The sequence below is a fragment of the Phascolarctos cinereus genome, unplaced genomic scaffold (genome assembly GCF_003287225.1).
Source record: "Phascolarctos cinereus isolate Bilbo 61053 unplaced genomic scaffold, phaCin_HiC Scaffold_5;HRSCAF=322, whole genome shotgun sequence".
NCBI lineage: Eukaryota > Metazoa > Chordata > Mammalia > Diprotodontia > Phascolarctidae > Phascolarctos > Phascolarctos cinereus.
In genome coordinates this window covers 76562243-76581533 of record NW_027555958.1, presented here as the reverse complement: position 1 = coordinate 76581533, position 19291 = coordinate 76562243, and the positions used below count along the sequence as shown (strand labels likewise).

The 19291-nt window shown below is 43.2% G+C and overlaps 1 long non-coding RNA gene across 1 annotated transcript in view; it reads right to left on the bottom strand.

Annotated features, from left to right (window-relative positions):
- Positions 1–18167, bottom strand: part of LOC144457900 (uncharacterized) — a 24144-nt gene extending 5977 nt beyond the window's left edge. Inside the window, exon 1 of the long non-coding RNA XR_013487498.1 lies at positions 18069–18167. This is a non-coding gene — a long non-coding RNA (uncharacterized LOC144457900). The remainder of the gene's footprint in view (positions 1–18068) is intronic.
- Between the last annotated feature and the right edge of the window lie 1124 nt (positions 18168–19291).

The window sequence follows — 19291 nt, the reverse complement described above, 5'->3', positions numbered from 1 at the left end:
GAAGCCAGGCTAACTACCCTCCATGCCATAAGGAATCATGAAGGAAAACTTTAGTGGAGGACAATGATTCATAACAGCTTAAAGAGTTACCCCTCTTAAGGGTATTGGCATCCACCAGGGATCAAAGATTTTATTCAGTCAACAGCCAAGGGTAGGATGTTTCTTTTATGGGATGGGGGGCAATAGGGCCTCCCAGGTCCTCAAAGTCCTAACACAAAGCCTCTTACTCCCTCCTCCCAACCGCTCATCAATGTCAGGTTGGCTTGGGAAGCAGTTTGTGGCCTGAGGTTTTCTAAGGCTGTGAAGTGGTCTGAGAAGGCAGTAGCAATACAGGGAGGCTTTGGGTTGGGTGGTTAGTGTACATCTGCTCTTTTGGGCAGAACTCCAAGCTACTGACTCGTGTATCAAATGCCCCATTCAGCCTAGGACCACCCCCCTTCGAAGCCACTCCAGAATATCCAATCTGAATACTTCCCTTCTTCTAGACAGCTCAGAGGAAGGGAAGAAGGAAGGAAAGAAGGAAGGAAGGAAGGAAGGAATGAAGGAAGGAAGGAAGGAAGGAAGGAAGGAAGGAAGGAAGGAAGGAAGGAAGGAAGGAAGGAAGGAACAAAGGAACAAAGGAAAGAATAAATGGAGGAAAGAAGAATCAAAGGGAGGGAGAAAGGTTGCTGCTTGTCCTCTGTTCTCAAAGAGGACCATGACATTGGGAAGGTGATATCATGACTTGCAAGTGAATTGGATTTAAGTGAAGCAGGGCTTTGGAAAGTTAGCAGCCTCACTCTCTCCTTCACAACCATCTGGGTCCAGTGGCAAGATACAGATCAGGATGACTGGAGATGGCCTTGGATGCAGTTGGAGACCTTGACCTTTTTAAGCTCTTTTCCAGGTCTCAGTTTGTGTGAAGCAATACCCATTTGGTAATTAAGGCTAGGTAAGAAATGAGGGAAAAAAATGGCCTAGTCAAAAAAAAAAATCAGTGTGGGAGAGGAAGACCCTCAGGGTTTCTGGCCAAAACAGAAACAATTTACATTCACTCTGAGCCATCAGAACCCAATGATAAAGGTAGGATTAGGCTGGGACCTACTGTTGGCCAATCAGTGAGAGTCACAGTGATTTAATTTTAAGGCAAGGTGCTTAAAAAAAGAAATGTAGCCCATAAACCCCAGATATCTTTCGAGGTTTCAGTGCTCAAAATTTATATTCCTTTGGGCAGAGCTGGTAAGGGTATGATTCCTTATGTGGACAGAGGAAGAGGAGGGAGGGAGAGAAGAGAGGAAAACAAAGGAAGGAAGGAAGGAAAAGAAAGGAACAAAGGAAAGAATGGAGGAAGGGAGGAAAATAAACATTATTAAGTGTCTAATACATGCCATGCACTGTGTTAAGCACTTTACAAATATTACCTCATTTGGCCCTCAAAACAACCCTGGGAGGTAGTCCAATATATACCTGAACAAGAATCCCCATTGTAACATACTCCATCTTTTCCCCAAAATGGTCATCCAACTTGTAAGGGGCAACCTACCACCTCCCAAAGCAGTATATTCCATTTTTGGATAGGTGTCATTAGTGAGAAGTTTTCCCTGACATCAGGTGAAATGTTTCTGGTTCTGCCCTCTAGAGATAAGTAGAATAAATTTAATCCAGCGGTTCTCAACTGAGATCCACAGAGCCCTTTATCCCCCAAACCCCCATGGTCTGTAGATAAAACTTCTGTGAATTTGGATGGGAAAAAAATGTATCTTTATTTTCAGTAACCACTAATTGAAACTTAGCATTTCCTCCAATCGTGATTTAAAAAAAAAACAACACACCATATTATTCTAAAAAGGAGGTCTATAGACTTCACCAGACTGCCAAAGGGATCTCCCATGACACAGGATAAAAAAAAAAAAAGAAAAGAAAAGAGAAAGAACCCCTAGGCTAATCCCTCTTACATACATAATAGCTCTTTCCCAGTTCCTCCAACTGATCTGATTATGACATCAAAGCCCTTCACTATACTGGTTGCCCTCCTCTGGACACTCTACAGCTTATCCCTGTCCTTCTCGAGCTGAGATGCCTAGAAGCGAACCCAAAGCTCCAGAATTTGTTCTGACCAGAGCAGCTACAAAGACTCCTTATTCCCAGAAGCTATGCTTCTCTTAATGCAAACTGATGAGACTGGATGAAGAGGAACCCTTCCAGGCTGAGGGAGATGGAAAGGATGGCAGTTGGGCAGGCCCCTGGAACTCAGCTTTGCTAGAGCCTTCCCCACCTTTGCTACCACCCAGACAGCTGGGCTGCTGATTTTGGCACCTGCTTTCCATAAGCCCTGGGGAAAAGGGGCAGGACTTAGATCCATCAACAGTCATCCATCTGTGTAAATGAGGGAAGAGTCCTCTCGCCCTCCCCAAGCTGAGAGTCTGGGGCCCCCCGAGAGTATGAGAGGGAGCCGATACCAGACAGACTTAACCAGAGTCCTGAGGGAGAAACATGAACTGGAGGGCCTGCAGCGAAAACAAAATAAATTCGGTTTAAAATGTCGTTCTTCTTGTTTCCTTCCCTGCTGAAGGTCAGAGGGGCCAGGGGGTGGGGTAGGGGTGGTGAAATGGCAGGGGAAGAGGGGAGGAAGGTCATTGAGAGCAGAATGCTCTGGGTTGAGGAGGGGATGCTTCCAAACTTAGGTGGGAGGATGGGTCTCCTGCAGAAGACTGAGAGACCACAGAGCTTGCTTGGTGGTATGGTGAGGAGGGGGTGGGAAGAGGAAGAGGCGGAGTTCATGGTTGTGCACTTTTAGCCTTAATCCTCTCCTGCAGAGAATGCAGCAAGGCAGGTTTACTATGAAAGCAACATGCTCCCTGGTTCCAACCAGAAACTGGCTTTCCCAGGGGAAACCGACAAAAGAAAAGGCTATACTTTTGAAGGACTAACTCTTCTCCCCTCACATCACATAGTCCAGGGTTCATGGGTGACCCTTCCAAAGGTTATGAGCAACAGGGCTCTGTCTTCAGGGTGCCAAGCATGGATCTGAGCAATTCTGGGAATGTCCTCACTTGTCCTCTCCTTCCCGTCTCCTGCCCCCTGTAGCCTTGAGATTTGGGGATATGCAGATCTGGGGGATACACACAGATGAGTGCTAGGAAGCCCCAGCTAGTCCAAGTGGACTCCTCTTTTCTAGGATACCCAAATAATTAGAGCTGAGTGAACTTAGAGATAATCTAGTCCAATCTCCTATTTTCTGGGTGAACAAATTGAGGGTGATTTGCCCAAGGTCAGAGAGATTGCATTAGGCAGTGCTGGGACATGAGCTCAAGTACTCTGATTCCAAATTCAGTGCTCTTTCTATGACCATGGCACCATTAACCTTAACGGTAATTTGTTTTATACCGCAGTGACTGGCAGAAGGAACTATCTGTTCCCCAACTCAAAATCAATCTCTTTGTCTCCCACCCATTTAGTCAGTAGTCTTTAACAATTCTCACTTGGACCAATTTTTGCCCTAGAGAAGAGAAGCTTCACATCCCTCTCTTCTTTGCAGGTAGAAGAGACTGTGAGTATGAAATATTGTATGTACTGTCAGACTCACAAGCTGATGTTGTGGTTAGCTTTGCAGAAGTGCTCTCTTTCTCCCTCTCCTTCTCTCTCTCCCTCTCCCACTTCTTCTTTTATTTTTTGAAACAAGGATCAATGTATAGGGAACAGGGGAGGGGGTATATCAAGGAGTAGAGATGATATGAAAACCAAAGATACTGATAATTTTTTTAAAAATCCTCATTTGGCCAATTTAAAGAATACAAAATAGCAAAAAATATGTTACTTTGAGCTTCCTGCCTGATGCAGCCTAAATCTGATAGATATTTGAACAAATGTCTGTACCATCATTATTTTAGTCTTTGTATCTTCAGTACCTAGCATAGCACCTGGCACATGGTGAATACTTTAAAAAATGTTGGTGGGACGGGATGGGAAGGAATGGGAAGAGATGGGATGGAATAGAATGGGATAGAATTGACCAGAATGGTACTTTATGGATCCCACTAGATTGGGAGTTGGAGGACTGGGTTTTAATCCATTTGTACTATTGACTTTCTGCCTACTGTCATAGAGTTGACATGAAACATTCACGTACTCGTAGCAGCATCGTCCTAGAGGTGTGGGGGACTTCAGAGGTCATCTAGTCCAAACCTCTCATTTTATAAATGAAGAAGCTGAGGCCCAGAGAAGTTATGGGATTAGCTCAATGTTACACAGGCAGTAACCATCAGATACCCAGGTCCTCTGGCTCCAGGACCAGTGCTAGAGTATTTTGATTAAAATACCATAAAACATCCTGCCTCATTAGGGATGGAGGATGGCTCTGGGTTCTCCGATGTCATGCCAGCTCTAGCAGGATCTGTTCAAGAATGAGCCTTGCTAAGTAAGCTCTCAAAGGCTCGTCAGCAGCTTGGCTGCAGAGCATTAATTTTCAGCAACAATAACTCATGGAGACTCTCTCCTAAAGTGCACAGCAATGATTCTTAGCCATGTTTATGTCATGGCAATCTGATGAAGCCTGTAGACCCCTCTCAGAATAATGTTTCTAAATGTATAAAATAAAATACATTGGATTACAAGGGAAACTAATGATGTCACAATACAGTTATCAATATATTAAAAAAACCCCAAGTTTACAGACCACCCCAGTTAAGAACTCTTGGCACAGAAGCTTTGCTGTATATAAGTGGAAAAAATAACTATACCAATAAAATCCTAGTTCCTTGAAGTTAAAAATTCCTGACATAATTTATATGGAACCCAGTGATGTCCTTTGGTAGTTCAGAGAAGAGGAAAAAATAGGAGAAATAGAAGAGAAAACAAGGCAGAAGAATATAGGTACCATGAGCAATGATTTTCACCAGCTTAGAAGAACTCAAATAAAATAAAAAGTCTGCCCAAGCAGAACTGAGACACCATTCCACCCGACCCCACCCAAGTTCAAGACCAAGATGACATAGGCCTGTGGCTTCTCCATAACAGTGTTAGAATTCTGGTTTAAGGAAGAAGAGTGGCAACTATACAACCCCACCAAATATACTCAACCCCAACTTGCCCCAACTGACCCCTAGATAAACATTTTATTTTTAAGCAGTACTGTACATAGTACAAACTATGTTTATAGCATATTCCATTTCCCTAGTTCCACATAATACGAATCTCCTGTTTGTTCCCAAAACATTGAGACACTTTATTCATCATTTGTACCTTCTCAAAAAAGAATCTGTGACTCTATTTGGAGACAAAGAACCCCCAAATCCTTCAATTAGCTTACATAATAAATACCTACAATTAAATGCACAGAGATGAAAAAACATTACAGTTCAGGTAGCTTATACTATATGCATGAACATAAAGATAGCAAAAATCAATAAGGAGGACAGAGGAAGGCCCCCACAGGTGTTTTCCATTTTGACTTCATGATCAGGATACATGAAGAAATGAATGAGTGGAATGCATGCATGAGCACTTACCATGTGCCAAGTCCCATACTAGGCATTGGAGATACCAACACAAAAGTTAAAAACCGCCTGCTTTGAAGGCAGCTAGGTGGCACAGTGGATATAGGACCCTCCGATAGAGGAAGACAACATATACTGTCAATGAATGAATGAAGGAGTAATCCTAATTACTGCCTAAAGTCGAACCCAAATCCTTACATTCATTCTGGCTGTACAGTGGGTTGCATTCGTTAGCCATATCAGGACAATGAATAAAGACAACGGCCACACCAGTTCCACAACAAAATGACTCCGGTAACAAAGCAAAAATACAGGAAAAAATCAAAGAGAGAATGGGACCACACACAAGATTATAAAAAAAACCCACTTAGAATCAGCCCACCAAGTATGATGTTTCTGTACTAGGAGACAGGTTAAAAGAATGAAATCAACGTGAAACTGTCACAAGAAACAACGTGATTTCTGTCTAGAACCTTGGCAAGTGTGCTGACCACCATGGTGTAACCAAAGGAGTACTGGAGTAAGGGTCAGATCTAGGTTGGAATCCCAGCTCTGACCCTCACTTGCTGTGAGACCCTGGGCAATCCACTTGGCAATCCTTTTTGAGAATCTGCTTCTTCATCTGTAAAATGGACACGATAATAATTCTGGTACTCATCTCTACCAGAGTGTTCAAGAGAAAGCACTTTTCATAATATGTTAGAAGTATAATATAAATGTGATCTTTTATTAATAACTTCCCCCTTCTTTCTACTCTAAAATAGGAGAAAAGGGATAGAAGATGAGATCTTTCTGGTCAAAAAATGCATTAGAATCAGAAATTTAGAACTGGAAGTAACATTGGAGATCAACCCAAGTAACAGCAGTTTGTGGCAAGGTCGATTACAATTAAGATCTCCTAATAACCCTCCTTGTCTTCAACCACTCACTCTTGCCAGGAGACTATCTCCAGTAGCCAACATGTTTTAAAACAAAGAAAAGGAAAAGGAGATGTCTTACAAAATAATTGAACATTAGTGTTTATATTTAGGATAGTTCTGACACTGTAGAACCCTTGATGCTGAGGGAAGAAGGACCAGTCTGCTAATGAAGACTGAGCTCACTGGCATCTTCCCCAAAATGCACAGTGAGATCTTTCTGACCCAAGGGAATAAAGAAGGAAGCAAATGAGAAAAGAAAGGGTCAAAAAGTGGCCACCCCTCCCCAATAAAAGCATCTGGGCAAACAGGATAAACCAGGTTTAGGGTAACTGACAGGCCTCAAACCCATCTATGAGTTAGGGGGGAGTCTACTCCAAGCATGGGAAGACTTCACCCAGTGTAATGAGTGAATGAGAACAATTTATTCCAATAACCATGAAGGTGGATGAAGCAGGCACTATGGACCACTTAGAGCTGGGTCAGACATCAAAGACACCAAGGTCATCCACTGCATCCCCAGCCATCACCAGTCATCTTGACTTCTGTCTTGCCACTGGACTTGGATGACTGGAAAAGAGAGTAAGGCTACCAACTTTGTGCAACTCTGCCTCACTTAAATCCATCACACCAAGATGTCACTGGCCCTCTCTGAAAACAGACAAACAAAAATGAGAGTAGAGCAATGGGTGCAGATTAACCCTCTATCCTTCCCCATTATTTCCTCTAGGGGAAAGTACTCAGACCCTCCTTGAAGTTTTCCCAGTTCAACCCATTGTCCTAAGCAAGAAGAAATAGCATCTGCTTAGCAGAGTCTCTACTGACTGTCTGATTCTATTTTTTTTTTTTGCGAGGCAATTGTGGTGAAGTGACTTGCCCAGTGTCACACAGCCAGTAAGTGTTTCTGGTCTGAGATGGGATTTGAACTCAGGTCCTCCTGCCTCTAGGGCTGGTGCTCTATCCACTGTGCCACCTAGCTGCCCCCTGTCTAATTCTATTTCAAAAGAGAAAACAGGGCATGCAGACAGATTATGTGGAAAAGTTTTTTTTTAATTTTATAAAAAATTCAAGTTGTTATCTAGAAAAGAATAGGAAGGGAAGGATGGAGGAGAAAGCACAAGAAACAGAGAAAGAAAGCAGTAGTTTGTCTACCAACCTGGCTTCTAAGAATAGTGCCCTTTCCACACTTCCTAAAAAGTAACAAAACAATGACCAGAGGTCACATTTCTATTGCAAAATGCTTCCTTCACAGCAGTCCTGCATTATGTATTATCATCTTCATTTTACAGATGAAGAAGGTCAGAAAGGTCAGGGTAATGTAAGAAGAAAGAGGTCAAGCAGAGCTCAAAACGTGCCCAGGTCTGGCCTCTGCCAATCTGGTGTTCTTCCCCTCATACTACATTGCTTGGGATAGATATGTCCACTTCATGTTAAGGCAACTGACAGTAGTCAAATTCCTTATCTATTTTAGCCCTAGAGAAGGATAGTTACCTCACAGTCTAGTTAACGATGTGAGAGCATACAAACAGAGCAAAGAGGTGACTGAGCACACATGGCAAGTGGATAAGGAATGGGATTTGGAGTCAGGAAGACCTGGGTTCAAATTCTACCACATATATTTACTAACTGCATAACCTTGGGTAAGTCACCTTTCTGTGTTGCAGCCTTCTTGTCTTCAAAGTGAGGAGTTTTTACTCAATGGCCTCTTGCAGCTCTAACTCTATAATTCTATAAACCCTTATTGGGGAAGTTGGGGGTTGGGAAGGAATACAAAATAGCATTTATAGCTGTCTCCTGGAAAATTGCATGCTGGCAGGGGCCATCATCATATAGACTTTATCTCACCCCCTCCTGTTTCAGCCCACTAATGAGATGAGTGGGGGTGGGGAGCAAGTTTGGCAAGATAGTGAGCTAGATGAGAAAGTGATGAAAGAGGAAGTTTGATCCTGGCAGCTTCATGAAGGAAATAAGATACCAAGCCCAGATAGCAGAGACATGACTCCTCACAGATAATTACTTGCTTCTTTGGCTTCCTACCAGGCAAATCAGTCACCTTCCATACAACCTCATCACTCCTCAGAAATGTTTGCCTATGCTCTCCATTCCCCAACACAACCTCCCCCACCTTACAATACACACAACTTAGATCCGTCCCTTTGAACTCCCTTTTTTTTAATCTTATAGATCATGGAGTCCAACTCTTTCATTTTATTTTATCTTTAAATTAAATTTTATTTTATTTTATTTTTGTGAGGCAGTTGGGGTTAAGTGACTTGCCCAGAGTCACACAGCTAGTGAGTGTTATGTGTCTCAGGCTAGATTTGACCTCAGATCCTTCTGACTCTAGGACCAGTGCTCTATCCACTGTGCCCCTTCGCTGCCCCTAATTTTTTTTTCAATCAACAAAAATCAATTTTCTCTCCTTCCAATCCTACTCCCCTCATTACTGAAAAGAAAGATAACAGGCTTGTAACAAATACACATAGTCTAACAAACCACATTCTTAACTGGCCATATGAAACAAAATATATATATGTATATATGCATACATATATAAATATATGTGTATATAGACAGACAGATAGATAGATAGATAGATAGATAGATAGATAGATAGATTTCATTTTGCATATTAGTCCATCATCTCTGTCAAGAGTTGGGTAACATGCTTCATTGCTGGTTCCCTGCAGTCATGGTTGGTTATTGGATTGATCATCATAACTTTCAAAGTTGTTTGTATTTATAATGCTGTTGTTATTAAATGTAACGTTCTCACTCCACTCTGCATCAGTTCATACAAGTCTTCCCAGGTTTTTCTGAAACTATCCCCTTTATCATTTCTTACTGCACAATGGTATTCCGTAACATTCACACATTATAACTGTTCAGTGGAGTTACTTTCCAAGCTCAGGTCTTCTGTATTCAATTTGATTCAACAGACTTTTATTCAGTACCTAATGGGTACAAGACACTGTGCTAAACACTGGGCATTCAAAGACAAAATGGTCCCTGCCCTCGGGGAGTTTTCTTCTATAAGTTTAGATGGAATAAATGGGAGGCAAAGGTACTCCATAACATATCCCCTACCTTTTGTTTCCTGAGGCCTCTCTAGAATCAGGTCGAGTACTTTCTATCTTGACTCACTCATTGTCTCCTTACCCTTGAATTGTGGAGGTGTTAACCAGAGCTATATCCAACAATTTTGGTACCTGAGTACCTACCATGCTTCAAAAAATACACTAAGGGAAAATAGTGCCAAAATTGCCTCAATTCAACTTTTAAATACAAATTCTAGAGGTAAGGATTGGTGAATACCACTCTCTGGGTGGGAGAGAAAGATCTGGGAACACTAACCCCCAGAGGCAAAAATCACAACCCCCCCCCCAACACATACCTTGAAGTCTCAACTGGGGAGGCAGCCATCTGGGACTTTCCCATTTTAATAAGTTATTCCCACTTACTATATGCTGCTGAGGGAGTGCCAGCACTATCAGCATCTTCTAAATTCTGGTGCCTGCAGCAAAGCCCAGATTGCCTTATCCTAGTTCAAAGTCTATCTCTGGTTCTCCTGACCTGCCTCAATGTCAGAGTATGGCCTCAAGAGCTAGAGGGCTTCCCCATTACTCTTGTTGTTCAGTAGTTTTTCAGTTGTGTCCAACTCTTGATGACGCCATTTGGGGTTTTCTTGGCAGAGATAATGGAATGGCTTGCCATTTCTTTCTCCAGCTCGTTTTATAAATGAGGAAACTGAGGTAAACAGGATTAAGTGACTTATCTGAGGCCAGATTTGAACTCAGGAAGATGAGTCTTTGTGACTGCAGGCCTGGCACTCTATCCACTATGCCACCTAGCTGCCCCAATTACTCTTGTACTGTTTATAATTTTCTCTTTTCAGATATTTTACTCTCCCATGTCTCTGAACAGCTGGTGCCCAGAGGCTCAAGGCCTACTTGTTGAGGTTGACCCAGTTGTATTCATACAGAAGGATACTAGATGGCCTCTAAGGACTGTTACAACTCTTAAGTGTCAATGAATTAGCGTGAATGTCTGCTGCCTACAGTCTTTTCCCCCAAAGAAGAGGAAGCTAATTTTTGAAACAGATAAGCATCTGACATTTTTGAAAGATTATTTTAACTCAATTTGGGATTTTAGTTTCATTGTTTTGCTCATGAAGAGTACAGGGTATTTTTTTTGTAGGGAGGACTTACATCTCATCCCTAGATAACTCTACAACTCTGACTCTACCATATCAGTCCCCATTTCCACCAGACACACACAAACAGAAACACTCTGATGTCCCCCCCCTCCTTCCCAGCCCCCCAACAAGGCACTCCCCCTGAGCTACCAACAGGCACGTTCCTGAATTTCACAGTATAATACTGAGAACTTTCACAACATAATTACAAACATATTTTCAAAGCAGCCCTATTTTCCATCTCTCTTTCCCCCTTTAAACATGCCTGTTAATATTAATTAAGCACCACCTAGGCTGACTTCTGAGAGGATACATTTGTCAAACTGGCATTTCCAGGCTCTTATCCTGACCATCTCTATCACAACTCAAGCCACCTAGGATTCTGAAAGGAAGGGAAGGCAGGGTGGAGGAGAAAGCACTCAGAACTCTCAAAAGTCTGAATGATGGTGTCCACTTCCCTCCTGCTCTGTCACTGGTTTAGAACCTGGAGCTGTTGGCCTTGAGGCAGTGCCATCCAGCTACTTTTGCTCTTGGATAGGCAGTGGAATGGATGTGGAAAGAAGTTGGCCTTTGAGCCAAGAAATACCTAGGTTCAAGTCCCACCTCTGACATTTACTGAATATGCAGCTTTGAATAAGCTACTTCATCTCTCTGTGCCTCTGTCTTTCCATCTGTAAAATGTTCTATATCCACCATGCCATACTGTCTCTCATGCTTGGCACATAGTAGGTACTTAAAAATGCTTACTAAATGAGTGAATGCCTCCCAAGATACCTTGTCATGATGTGGACATTGAGATTGACGAATGCCATGGTTGGGGATGGGGAGGTACTATGGGAAAAGATGTATAATATCACTGAAGCCAGAAGATTTTCTTTTCTCCCCCTACCCTAACTCTAACTTAGGGCAAGGGAAAGTGGAATGCCTGAGAAGGACTTGGATGGCTGCTGTTAATGATGTTGCCATGCAGCAGTAGCACTGGCGACTTGCTATAGAGTGGATTTTTGTTCAGGTATGGCCCCTGAGGCTGCTTCCCATTTTGAAATTCTGTTCTTAACTGGAGCAGAGAAGTCTATGCTTTTTCTCTTCTGGTGTTCTCTATAAGCCACCACCTCAGTATGCCTAAGCTACTCTGATTTCACTCTTAATAAGACCAAAAGTTGGGGGAAAGGAACCAGAGACTTCTGACAACATTCCTAGGGATTACAGAGGGCTGTCCCTGTTTTCTCCAGACATCTTGCAATTTCCTGGAATACAGCACTGATGATGAAATCACTTTGGAAATCCAATAGATCAATGGCTACATTCCCAGACCATATGGAACAATAGCAAGTGAGTGGCATCAGAAGAGGAGAGGAGAGGTCCAGATTCTAGGGGGCCACAATAGCCCAGGTCCTTAATTGATGAAGTAGCTCCCATTCTTCCAGTCACTGAGACTTGCAATCTAAGTGTCTGACTCCTCCTCCTCCTTCTCCTCCTCCTTCTCTCTCTCCTTAGATTTAATCAATTGAAAATCCCATTGATTCTAATTTAGTAAAGTCTCATACACATCGTATCCCTTCTCTCTAACACTGCCACCACCCTGGTCCAGGCCCTCACGACCTCATAACTTGACTACAGCAATAGATTTTGGTTAGTCTTCCTGCCTCATGTTTCTCCTAACTCCACGGTATCTTCTACTCAATTATCAAAGTGATCTTAAATGACAGATCTGACCATGTTAATTCCCTATTCAATAAAGCCTGGTGGCTTTGTTGTCTCCAGGATTAAATATAGCATCCTCTGTTTGGTTTTTCAAGCTCTTCACATCCTAGCCCCTTCCTCCTTTTCCAGTCTTCTTATACCTTACTCCCCACCATCTAGTCTGATCCAGAGACACTGGCCTTCTTGCAGTTCCTCACCTAAGGCATTCCATCTCTGATGGTGCATTTTCACTGGCTCTCCCCCATGCCTGGAACTTTCTCCTTCCTCATCTCTGCCTCCTGGCTTTCTTCAGGTCTCAGCTAAAATCCCACTTTCTGCAGGAAGGCTTTCCCAGTCCTCATCATTGTTGATATCTTCTCTCTGAGATAACCTCCACTTTAGCTTGTATCTGCCTTGTTTGCACAGTTGTTTCTGCATGTTGTCTCTCCCATTAGGCTGTGAGCTTCTTGAAAGCCAGGACTGTTTTTGCTTTCCTTTTATACCCAGCACTTAGCACAGTGCCTGGAATGCCATAGGTGTTTAATAAATGCTTGGTGACTTCCAAGGAGTGATCTGTATCTCTTCCCCCTAGTTCCCCAGAGACACTTCCAAAAAATATTCTGTCAACAAGGAGAACAGAATGAAAGAGCAGGGAGAACAGCTGATCGAGGAGAAATGCCTAGTGAGGAAGAGAAAGCCTGGGAAGAACAAAGAAGGTTTTTTCTTAAAATTGATTTTATTCTCTGCACCAGCAAGCCACAGCAGCTTCTGTTCTAAAAACTGAGTCAAGTATGTTTGTAGCTGCCCTTTTGGTCATGCCTGTCCAGAAATCATCATCATCACTGGTGTAGGGGAGAGTGAGGGCTAGTCTTGGAGTCAGGAATAACTGGAAGCTATTACAAGACTTCAGGTAAGAGGACTTGAATTAGAGTAGTGGCCATGTGTAAGAATATTGTTTTTCAATCTTGTTTGACTCTTTGTGACCCCATTTGGGGTTTTCTTGGCAAAGATACTGCAGTGATTTGCCATTTCCTTCTCCACCTCATTTTTACAGATGAAGAAACTGAGGCAAATAGGGTTGTGTCTTCCTGATTCCTGGCACTCTATATACTGTACCACCTAGCTGCCCTGTAGAAGCAGATAAATACTATAAATGCTAAAGAGGTGGAACTGATAAGACTTGGAAATCAATTAGGGAAGGGGTAATGGGTAAGGGAATGTGAGTGAGTGTGAAGAGTTGAAAACTACTCCAAGTCCAGGAACGTGGGAGACCTAAAGAATGATGGTGTGCTGGACAGAAATAGGGAAAATAGGATGAGGACTAGGTTTAGGAAGAAAGATAATGAGTTTTGCTTGGGGCATGATGAGTTTGAGATGCCTACAGAACATCCAGATGGAGATGTTAAACTGGCAGTTGGAAATGCAGGAAAGTAGAGCTCAGCAGAGAGCTGAGGATTAGATATGTAGATGGAGGGGGGGGATCATTTCTAAAGAGTTCAAAGTGAATCCATGAGAGCTAATGAGACCCCAAGGAAGGGAAGGGAAGAGTCCAGGATGGAGCACTGAGATACACACAGACACCCCCTCCCCACTCCCTACCCCTACACTCACACATCACATAAACCATACACCACACATACACCAAAAAGGTCCTTAAATGGAGTATCCAGAATTGAAAACAATACTCCAGAGATTGTCTAATAAGAGTTACATCAGGGATAGCACCATCCTCTTTTCAGGCACGGTGCATTTTCAGATCACATTAGCTTTTTGCTGACACCTCAATCCCATTGACTCATTTTGACCTTGCCAGTTATAGGTGAGTTCTGCTCTTCAATCTAACCTACACCTAGCTGAAAAACAAGCAAACAAAACTTTATTCCCAAGCATCAGGTACCATGACAAGTATCACTCAGGACACTACAATGGATCTGCTGCATTTAGTTGAGTTTCTCACAATTTTTATTTTTGTTTTCTCTGAATTTGTCACCCTTGGTGTCTTTTTAAAACTTCTCTTGTTCTACAAGTTGTGTTATGTGAATCTAATGAAACACTATTGTGCTATAAGAAGTGATGAGCAAGCAGACTTCAGAAAAATCTGGAAAAACTTGTATGGACTGATGCTGAGTGAACTGAGCAGAACCAGGAGAACGTCACACACAGTGACAGCCATGTTGTGGGATGACTAAGCTCTTCTCAACAATGAAAGGATCTAAGACATCTCCAAAAGTCTCATGATGGAAAATATTATCCATATCCAGAAAAAGAACTATGGATCTGTGGAGTTTGAATGCAGATTGAAGCATACTATTTGCTCTTTTTTTCCTTCTGTTTTGTTTTGTTTCTTCTTTCTTGTGTTAACTCCTATTGGTTCTAATTCTTCTTTACAACACGACTAATGTGAAAATATGTTTAACAGGAAGTATATGTAGAACCTATATCAGATTACACATTGTCTTGGGGAGGGAGGCGGGAGGGAGTGGGAGAAAATTTAAAAATCAAAATCTTATGGAACTAAATGTTGAAAACTAAAAATAAATTAATATTAAAAAAAAGAAAATATAGTGGAAAAAAAATTTCTCTTGTTCTAGTTTGTATTGCATTTATTCTATGGTTTTGTGGGTTCCCTTGACCAGACTATACTCTTCATTGGGTCAAGGACCTTGTCTTAACTGTCAGTAAGTCAATAAACATATATTAAGTATCTACTATGTTATAAGAACTGTGCTAAGCACTGTGGATACAAAGAAAGGAAAAAACCAAAGCAACAAAACCCCAGTCCCTAAGCTCACAATCTAATGGGGAGACAACAAGCAAGCAACCATCATACAAACAAACTATATCAGAGGATAAATTGGAGACACACAACAAAGGGAAGGCACTAGAATTGAGGGGGCTCAGGAAACCATTCCTTTGGAAGGTGAGATTTTAGATGGGAATTGAAGGAAGTCAAGGAAGCCAGAGACAGTGATGAGGAGGGAGAAAATTCTAGGCATGGGGAGGAGGGATGAAAATGTAAAAGCCTGGAAAGGTAGAGGGGGCCAGATTAAGAATGTCTTTGAATGCCAAACATAGAGGATCTTATATTTGATCCTAGAGCTAATAGGGAACCTCTGGTGTTGACCAAGTAGAGAGTGAAATGGTCAGACCTGAGCTTCAGGAAGATCACTTTGACAACTGAGAATGGACTGCTGTAGGGAGAGACTTATGGCTGGAAGATCAACCAGCAGGCTACTGCAATAGCCCAGGCATGAGGTGGTGAAGGCTTGCACTCGAGTGGTGAAGAGAAAGGATATATACAAGAAATATTATAAAGGTAAAATCAACAAGCATTAGCAACAGGTTGGATAAGAGTGAAAGAGAGTGAGGAATTGAGGACAATACCTGGGTTGTGAGCTTTGGTGACTGGGAGGATGGTGGTTTCCCTCAATAATAATAGGGAAAACAGAAATAAGGAGGGTTTGTGGGGAAAGATAATAAGTTCAGTTTTGGACATGTTGAGTTTTAATTGCCTATGAACACTCAGTTGGCAGTGGGAAATAATGTGAGAATGGAAGTTGGGAGGGAGGTTAGGGATGGACAAGTAGAGCTAAGTCATCTTAATGAAGGTGATAATTTGTATAAGAGTAGGAGATGGGAAGGGCTAATGAGTAGTGAGAATGGCAAGAAAAAACAAAGAGAAAGTAAAAGACTCATTGGGCAAAGTACACAGATGAGAACAGAAAGAAGTTCATATGAGCAATGCAGTTCATATTAAATTATATTTATACTTTAAAAAAGGAAGTTGTATGTAACAGGTGCTCACAGTTTCAAGTTCCATCCTTTTTTCTTTTTGTGTTATATTGAAATGTTCACGTTGGGTGATATTTGTTAATTTAGTAATATATACATATACACATATATATATATACACATATACGTTACAGACAGTTCTGGATTTGAAGTCAGCTGCTCTGTCATGAGCTATTTACGTGACTCTGTGTAAATCAGGTGCCCTCTCTGCACCTCGGTTTCCTTACCTGTAAGATGAAGGGGTTGATCTTGATGGCCTCTGAGGGCCCAGTTAGCGATGTGCACATGCCCAATGCACCCCTCCTTCCCCTGAAATCCAGGCTCCTCATTTACTGCTTAGTTTGTAGATGTCCATCTGATTCCTGACACAAAACCCAACCTTTCTCCTAGGAATATTCTTCCTGTGATGCTGTGTGGCTCTGGATCATGGAATGGCGCTATCCACAAAGAATCAAAATGGTGGATAACCCCGGGAGGAAGGGGGAGACACCCAGTGGGCTGAAGGTAGCTGCAGCCCAAGATAACTGGGGCTCAAGTGTCCTAAAGGGAATGGTCCAGGAAGCAGAGGATCAAAAAAGGAAGTGGGATGGTCATTTAGTGAAATGAAGGGATGCCAGATGGAATCAACAGAGTGGAAAGACCAACAGGTAGACTCTGTGTGGAATATTCATGGCAAGATATGCACTGCATAAGAAGGTGAGTGCAGCCTGTGTTTAAACTGACTAGATGGAGTATTCACATGAATCGTGATATGAGCTGTCATCTCCACAGCACTTTAAGGTTTACAAAGCACTTCACAAAATCATCTTATCTGATCCTCATAACACCCCTGTGAGGTATGTGCTATCATCATCCCCATTGAACAGATTTGGAAACTGAGGCATATAGCTAGTAGTTCATAGGATTCCATGATCACAGACCTAGAGGTGACCTGAGGATCACAGACCTCAGAAAGCATCTAATCCAACCCCCTCATTTTACAGATGGGGAAACTGAGGTCCAAGAAGGCTCAATGCCGCACCCAAGGTAACAAAGGTAATGAATGTTGAAGGAAGGGTCTGAACCCAGGTCTTCCTGACTCCAGGTCCAGCACTCTATTTGCCATGCCCCATCAATTAATTAATGAAATCATGGAGCTATTGAAGTATTTTGCATTCTATTATTATCTATCACAGATGTATGTAAAGTTTTCAGGAGAGTCAGAGAGACAATATGAAATATCACAGCACGTTTCTCCCTGACCAGACTGCAAGCCACTTGAGGGTAGGGATGTTGTCCCATACCTTTGTGTCAAGCAGTGTCCTCAGCTAACTATGTTCTCAATGTATACATGTTGTGTTGTTCAGGACTATGGGGTGTTCCTGAGGGCAGGGACTGTGCCCTACACATTGTTAGCATTTACTCCCCCCTCCACCTAAAGCATTCTGCACAGGGGATACTCAAAGAGAACTTGCTTACTTTGCAGACATAATAAATAATAATGATGATAATAATAATAAAACCATCTTGCTGGTGGACAAAAGTGGAGTGATTCCATGAGGGCACCTGCAGTTCTGGGCAAATGTCAGTGCTGCAGGGCATGGGAACATCTCTGCATATGGGACACCTGTCAGATGGGTTCACAGCACCACGACCCTGGTTTTTTGATTCATTAAGTGAAACCACAGCTCTTCCTAAGCACAAACAGAGCCATTCCCAGGGGCCCATCCCCAGGGCCTGCCATGTTCTCCTGACCCCCAGCTGCTCAGATTTGGATTCCCCCAAAACAGGGGTCCTGAAGGGCTGCACGTGGAGCCACAAGGCACCTGACAGGGTCTTCTTGCTCAACCCTTTCATTCCACAGAGGAGCAAACTGAGGGCCCAAGGTCAGGTAGGTAGCAAGGGGTCAAGTCAGGATTGGAACCCATGGCCTCTACCAGCACATGGAGCTAGCTTTCCCACTGCATCATCACTCTCAGGGCTATAGGGGCAGCAGAAACCTGGGTCCATTAAGAGTACACCTGTTACCTTTTGCCTTTTCCTCAGTGCCCAATTCTTCCAAAGCCTCAGGAAGCTCATGCCTGTCTTCAAATGATGGCCAGGATGTGGCCTTCCTTGATGGAACTCACACCCTAGAATAGCAAAGGACACAAAAATGCTGCTCATTGGAGCCTGGCCAGGTGTTGGTGCTTTCCCACAACGACCCCAGAGGGGGAGCAAAGCCCACTTCTCTCTTCAGAGGAAGGGGTTCATCAGCCCCTTGGAAAGCTCGAGGGATCAGGAGAGGATTCTGGGACGATGGCAGAATGAGGAGGAAATTACGCGGCTCTTTCCAATTCCGCCAAAAATAATTTGGAATAATAGTAAACTCTGAGTGGCATAAATAACTAAAAGTCGTAGTAAAGTCCGTAACTAAGTTAAGACAACTTGGTAGGAAAGAGCGGACCTCCTGGGCCTGGGCTTGGACTAAAGGAAGCGCAGACTCGTTCAGGCCAGCCATGTTGAATTAGCAAACCACGTGCCCTGGGGGCGGCTGTGGGGGCGGGGACGCGGCTGCGGTGGGAGTGGGGGCGGGGCTGGTGTGGGACAGGGCAGGGTTAGTGTGGAGGTGGGGTGGGGTGGGCAGCCTCAGGTCCCAGAACTTTTGCCCCAGGGACAGTTTTGGGGTCTGAGGGAGATTCTGGGGCAGTCAGCTGGCAAGCTGGCCTGGGAGCCCAGGTGCGATGACAAGACAGGGATCCAGGCTAAGGCTGTGGGCGAGGAGGGGAAAGGGAACACCCGTGAGTGTGACGGCATAGCCTGCTGGCTATGGGCACTCCCAGGAGGGCAGAATCCCTGGTTTTGATTCCTGGGCAGAGGGATGAGCTGAAGTTTACAACCTCAGGAGGGACAGCAGGGAGTAAAAAAGCATTTGAGGAGACAGCATTGCTGGGGGCCCTGGTGGAGGCTCTGGGGTGCAGAAAGGAAGACCTGAAGTAAAGCCCTCCAGAGAGAGCTCAGAAAACAGCTGGAAAACCTGAAGCTACAGACTTTATTCCCCCACTTCTCAGGAAATGAGCCTACCTCTAATGCAAAGTTAACAGCCAAGAAAAAAGCCACTTAAAAAAAAAAAGAGAGAGAACCTGACCAGAGTGAGAGAGAGACAAAAAACCTGACCACAGATAGCTGCTGTCAGGGTTCAAATTCAAAAGAAGATCCTCAAGTTACAATAGCTACTTCTACTTTAAAGAAATATGAAAAATAGTCACAAG